This window comes from Xiphophorus maculatus, chromosome 7 (genome assembly GCF_002775205.1).
Source record: "Xiphophorus maculatus strain JP 163 A chromosome 7, X_maculatus-5.0-male, whole genome shotgun sequence".
In the NCBI taxonomy this organism is placed as follows: Eukaryota; Metazoa; Chordata; class Actinopteri; order Cyprinodontiformes; family Poeciliidae; genus Xiphophorus; species Xiphophorus maculatus.
The window spans coordinates 333,313-340,340 of record NC_036449.1 but is presented as its reverse complement, the minus strand read 5'-3'; positions in this window follow the sequence as shown (position 1 = coordinate 340,340).

Below are 7,028 nucleotides of genomic sequence, written 5' to 3'. Positions count from 1 at the left end.
GGGGCTTTAAAATCCTTCTTAGAGTTTTTCAGACAACAGTGGAAAACAAATTAATCACGTTTTTTATTTGTACTGTTGTAATTATTAAACAATCTCCTCTTCAGTTCAACCTTATAAGTGAGACACATTGTTGATGTTACCACTTTAAAATAGCTTATAATTAAGTATTGGCAAAACTCAATGTAATTTTCACAGGAGGCAGAGCGTTGTTGTTAGCAGCTGCTGAAAGTAACTAAAAAAGTTACTTTTTTAATGTAACTTAGTTACTTTCCAAATCAAGTAGTCAGTGATCTAACTAAGTTACTTTTTCAAGGAGTAATCAGTAATCCGATTAAAGTTACTTTTTCAAAGTAACTGGTCGTGACAATTTGTTATGAGCCAGATAATCTATGAAAACAATCAATCTCCTCCACCTGCTCCCTGAACTACTATTGGTAGTAATGCAACGTTCGGCCAAAAACAACCAATCAGTCTTAGCGTTCTGATCGGTCTTAGCGCTGTCAATCAACTCATTCACTCACTACTAAATGTGCTAATGGTGGAAAAACAACTTATCATTACAGGAAAAATGTTTATCTGCTGTCATTGGTAGCTAAGCTAGACTGAGCATAGCTACCATAGCACAACAGGCTGCGTTAGCTGCAGCATAGGGATGAGCAGCCACATGAGATTGTGATTGACAGCACTTTTCCGTCTCTGATTATTTCTAGATAGTACTGGGAGAAGGCAGAGGAAATAGATTTTTCACAGATTATCTCTCATACCATACTGTCACAACATAATGACAGTTTTAACAAATAAGTAAAAAAAAAAATTTTTTTTTTTCTTTTATAAAAGTTGCATACTGCAGCTTCAATTTCACTAGGAGAGGACGGGTCAGGAGGGACGTGGGTTAGAGCTGCTGCTGACTGACTCATCTGTTGTTAAGAGTAGTAAAAGGTACAGGGACAAGTTCAATATATGAATATGTTGGTAATTTATTTCTACGGAAGAGGATTAGGACCACTGAAAAAAAAATTATGGCCCAGAAAAAAAATAATCTCAGAATTCTCATGTAAAAAAATAAAATAAAAAATTCTGTGTCCCAGAAAAAATCATATCTTTTTTTTTTTTTTTCTGGGACACTGAATGTTTTTATTTATTTTTTTCTGGGACACTGATTATTATTATTTTTTTTTCTGGGACACTGAATTTTTTATTTTTTTTTACATGAGAATTCTGAGATTTTTTCTTTTCTGGGCCATAATTATTTTTCAGTGGCCCTAATCCTCTTCTGTATATTTCCTTAATTAATTAAATGCTAGTGAAAAGGAGGCAAACAGCTAAGCTAACTATGCTGAATGGTTGATAATCTCACAGTCTACCCACCTCTCGGTGAAAAACTGAGTTACAAATTGACACGTTTACCCTTTTCTCTCTCTGCCTCTCTATTTCTTAATCTTAAAAATCTTAAATCGCTAAAACGTCTAGTCATAAAACAATTAGAGATATCTTGAATGTAAGGGCGGTACAACCGAATTTATGTTAAAACGGCTTGCCATAGTTTTAATGCCATTACATTACATTTAAGATATCTCTAATTATATTTTGACTATACAAAATATCTATTTGATATATCTCTAACTACATTCTGACTAGTCGAAATGACGTCAGATTTACCATTGACTTGTATGGAGACTTCAATTCAAGATATCTACAATGAATTACTGACTATCTGAAATACATATTTCAGATATCTACAATTAAATTACGACTAGTCATAAAGTAAATTCAAGATATCTCAATTTTAGTTTTGACTAGTCATAATTCTAATTAAAGAATTATGACTAGTCAAATGACACCATAATTCAAGATATCTTAAATGTATTTTTGGATAGGAGAAATGTAGTTTTGACTAGTGAAAACTAAATTATAGATATCTTAAAAGAAAATAATGACTAGACAAAACTAAATTAAAAATATATTGAATTGTAATTTTGACTAGTCAAAATTCCTTTTAAGATACTGTATCTAAATGAATTAGAGATATCTTGAATTATTCAGCTTTTCCATTTAAGATATCTTAAATTGACATTCTGACTAGTGTTAAAAAAGAGGATAATTTAATGCTAGCTTTTACAAAACGTTTGGCTCTTTCCTCTTTAATTTGCCCGGGATCCTCGACGAGTGGCGGCTTGTCTGAATGCCTGCTATTCGGCTGAATTCCTAAATGCTCAACAGAAAACTGTATTAAGCACTAAAATTAATCATTTTTTCCTTAACACTAGTCAAAATGACATTATTGATATCTTGAATTAGCTTTCTGTCTAGTCAAAACGTCACAGATTTATGTAGCATTTTGGCGGACAGGCCTTCTAGCCGTAGGCTACTTTATTGTGCTAGTCCGTGGTCCACAATGTCAGGTCAGTCCAGCTCAAATGCTCGTGTTTTTAATACAATATTCAGCGCTGCAGCTCGTGTTCGACATGAATTAAGAAATACGGATAATTTATTCTCTGCAACAAGAAGACTTTTTCCACGTCAAGTGAAGGTAAGTGGATGTTCAGATGTCGGTTCGTATAACTGTAGCTTACCAGGCTACGTTAGCTTCGTGCTAGTGGAATAAAGAAATATTAATTGGGAAAATTTAAGTAGCCTATTTAGTTAGCACCGGAGTTGCTATTCGCCCTATAAAATACGAAATTATTTTGCGTCCCGTTTTGAAGCGATTTGTTGTGTATATGATTTGTTCCCATCTCGCACCAGCAGCGGGCGAGAGGCGGGTACACCTGGACAGGTAGCCAGTCCATCGCAGTCTTTGTTCATTATGAGAAATTAAATTATTGGCTTTCACACTTTAGTTTCACAATTTTCATAATCTACATGAGAAGCCGTGGTGGGCGTTCCTTGTTGAAACTTATGAAAGGTGGCAACCCCAGTTAGCACACTTCCCAGACTTCTAACTAGAATACCAGTTAGCATCTATGGTGGATCAGTGGTGTGATTCTGTTGTGTTCATTGTAGTTTGGTTGGGAGGCTGCCGAGCCCTGGATGGAAGACTAATATTTTCTTGCTTTCTGGCCCTAATGTTGACGTTCTCCCTTCTCCCTCGGATGTACAACCGAAGAACTGAAGAACCATGGATTAGGTGGGCATATTTTTTCAAAAAATACATTATTTCATACACCCGCATAATGTGACAGAAGAAGTTACTTTTGCTTTTAACATTTCCATTTGGGTTTTAATTCACCACTTCATGATAATTTTACTCATCTGGCGGGTTGATGAGTTTAAACTGAAATGGCTTGTTCTTTGTTATTGTGTTTAACATTGCTTTGTCACCATTGATTATTCAGGCAACCCTGAGAAAGAGGGGACAGAAACCAGGAGCTCCAAAATGAACCTGAATTGGAGCTTGTCTGAACTGAATAACTTTGTGTGTCAAAGCTACCCACACATCAGCCTAAATCTGGTTGGCTTTGAACTGGCAAGAGCTGGAAAAGGACAAAAGGTAAAAAATTACAAGAGAATTGTGTGAGGGAGCTGAAGGAAAAGGTTGGCAAAAACAGACTCTACATTCTACCACGAGCAAATGTGTCACAGGTATGATTGTTTTGTACCCCAAAATAATTTTATGTAGTATGGTATATCCAAAGTAATATCTTCCACTATAATTTGAAATGTCTTGGCCATCTCTAGGTAACCTACTCAACCTCAGCAATGTCCAGCAGTTTGTTTCCAGAACCCTCAACTGCAGCAGGAGTACAGGACGTCTCTCCAGAGGTGGAGAGTACCAACACACAACATGTGGGGAAAGAGCAGGTCATTCATTTCAAGAACAATATATGCATTTTAGTTTTATATCTTATTTCTGATGTTGACTTTAACAATCTGTGCTGTATTCACAATAGACACTTCTAGATTGGCGATCTCTGCGGTCCCAGCAAGACGAAGAGTATGAAGAGTCTTTGTTAGCAGACCAAGAAAATGTGAGTTAACATTTTTATTATCATCATTTGTTGTTGTTGTTGTTGTTGTTACAATTTTTGTTCTACCAGGAAAGGAGAAGACAGTTTTACAAGGGCTGGGAGGAAAGACACATAAAAGTAAGAACTATTACTTTGTTAGGATGATAGTGGTTTATGGATTACCTAAAGGTTTTAGTGCTCATGTTTTAGGCAATTGAAGAATGTCAGCAACGACTGGCGGTATATAAAGAACCGTCAAGTGACCGACTTATCACCACTGTCCAAAAAGAAGTAATCATAGTTTGAGTATTGTTACGTCCCGCTATCCTCACACTGGCTTGTTCTTATAATTTTTTTTTAATGCTGATTACGGGAGAGAAGAGGTTGCAACAAAGTGTGTAATAATTTACACAAAAAGGAACGAAGTAAAGAAAACAAAACTGGGCACCTGACGGAGCACACAGTGTGGCGGGGCTTACATTAGATGTCCAATCAGTAGATCATATTCCTTGACCAGCTGGCATCCATTGGAAAAGGGCAAGCCCTCGCGATCCCTCATTCATCCGCCGCTCCGTTTAATAGGGTTTTTTTTCTTTATCTTAATATATATAGTTTTTTCTCTTTTCCTAAAACCCGCACCTCTGGTGATTTCGTCGGTGGTTGATCTTGGCAGGCATGTAGCTCCCTGGTGCTAAAATGCTTTAGCGTCCAGCCGGTTTTCCCAAAACAAATCCAAACAAACAAAAACAAACTTCATCCCGGCCAAAACTTCCGACGCTCTCCTCTGGGTGGATCCGTCCCGAGGTGAAGGCACTCTTTTTTTCGTCCAGAGCCTTCCCGCACCGTATTCTTAATTAATTTTTCTTCGCCCAAAACAAAGCTGCTGCGGCCGCTTCGTACACGCCACCATCACTCATCCCTCTCAGGTGCGCCACCAGCCCAGCTAAAACACCTGGGCTGGCTGTGCCCCGCCCCCCACCAGTGAACCGTCAAAGGTGCCAACAATAAAAACAAAAATAAACAATCAGGAGATGGAAGCAAAGTGTGAGCATGTAACAGTATAGAGGCTGACTTTAAATGACTAGTGACACCAAAAACAGTTAAATTACTAGGAAAGTGTCTTTCCTGGGAAGTCTTTTTGTTATAAGCTGCTATAGAAATTGTCTGTCTTTTATCAGTGAATGTATATTGGGTAATTTGTTGCATAAATGCATACTTTTACATACTATTTACAATGATCAAGCTTAGTCATGGTTTGTCTTCAAAATGCTTATTGATTTATATTTACTAACAAAAGATGCATTGTCATCACCAATGTAACAAGATTGAGGAGGAACAAGGACAAACATTTAACACATTTTCTTCCATGTCTGTAGTGATTTTTTTGTCCAAAACTCAAACTCAAAAACTCAAGACTCAAAAGTGATAAAAGCAAAGTGAATTAAACTCAAATAGTCACCTGATGCACCGTGGGTTTCTGGTTTACGCAGTTCAAAAAAAGGGATCAAAACAGTCAAAATGCAGCTCTTTCGTTAGTTTATTCCAATTTCCAGATAAAAACAAGTTGCAGGCTTCACAGGATCCTACTAGTTCTCCTGTTCTGACTCCTGCACCTGTTCTCTCATTGATTGACTGATGACTGACTGATAACTGACATAACTGGGACTGACTGATACTGGCACTGGTAAAAAACCATATGACCACCTACTTGCATAATGACCTAACTAAAACCTACCTATTTATACTGTGACACACCCACGTCCCAAACTGAAACTAATTAAGTGAATTACTAGCCAAAAACCTATTCTAAATAACAAATTAAACAAATATTCTAATTATAAATCAGCTAGAAAATAAGAAAAAAAAAATACAAATAAACTAAATAATCTAAATTCTAAGATTTAACTGAAAATGGAGAAATAGCTCCTACAATGTCTTTAAGAGTACCTGCTGGATACCTTATAACAAAGGTAATAATTTCAACATTTTGTCTTTCAGAAGGAGAATGCCCTTGAAATGATACTGGAGTTTGCTTCTGAAGCATCCACGGTGCCTCCACTGGGCTTTCCCCATCGTCCACAAATTGAATTCCTCCATGAAGCTAACAAAATCTTCCCAGAAGCAAATACTTGCCTTATAGTACTCCACCTTCTTGTACACCCAGATTATGAGTCTTTCACAAAGTATATGACAGACCGGATGCTGCAGGCACCTACCTTTGGTGTTGCATAATCAGCTAATAAGTGTAATAAGCAGTTCTTTTAAAAAAGAGTTGGAATGTTTTGAAAAGTTGTGTGTTTTAAAGCAAGTTATAGTAAAGGTAATGTAGTGGCCTAACTTGGAAAATATTGAATTGTAAATGCAATATTTGCTGTCTTTTTAACCACTTTTTGGTTTCACAATTTAAAGGTGGATGTTTGAGTCACACTGCAAAAACAAAAGATCTTATCAAGTATTTTTGGACTACTTTCTAGTGCAAATTTCTTAGTACACTAGAGATAAAACTAATATACATGTAACTTTTCATCAAGATATGAGCTTGTTTTAAGTCTAATTATTTAGACTTAAAATAATTAGACTTAAATTTAGTTAGACTTAATTAAATTTAAATTAATGCTAAAATGCTAAGGATTTTAGCATTGTTGAAAAAATAGTTACATTGGCATATTAATTTCACTTAACATCTTTCCCTTGCTATAAGTGAAATAATCTGACAATGTAATAAGTTCTTCTTCATCAATATTAAGGAAAAAATGACTTAAAACAAGCTCATATCTTGATGAAAAGTTACTTATATCTTACTTGTGTCCTATTTGAAGTGTAGAAAGATTTTTGCACCGGAAAATCTTAGGTAAGATTTTTTTTGTTTTTCTGTGTAAATGGGCATTGTAGTTTAATCTTTTGTAATGATTGTTCTAGTTCATGTAATGAACTCGGCTCATTTGGATTAAAAACAAAATCCAATTCTAAAGAAGCTCAAAGGTTCCAAAAGATGCATTTGAAAAGGGGGTTGGGATATACTAGTCATTTCTACATGAACATTTCCAAAAGTAGAATTTTTATTGTTCTTTCCCTCTCCAG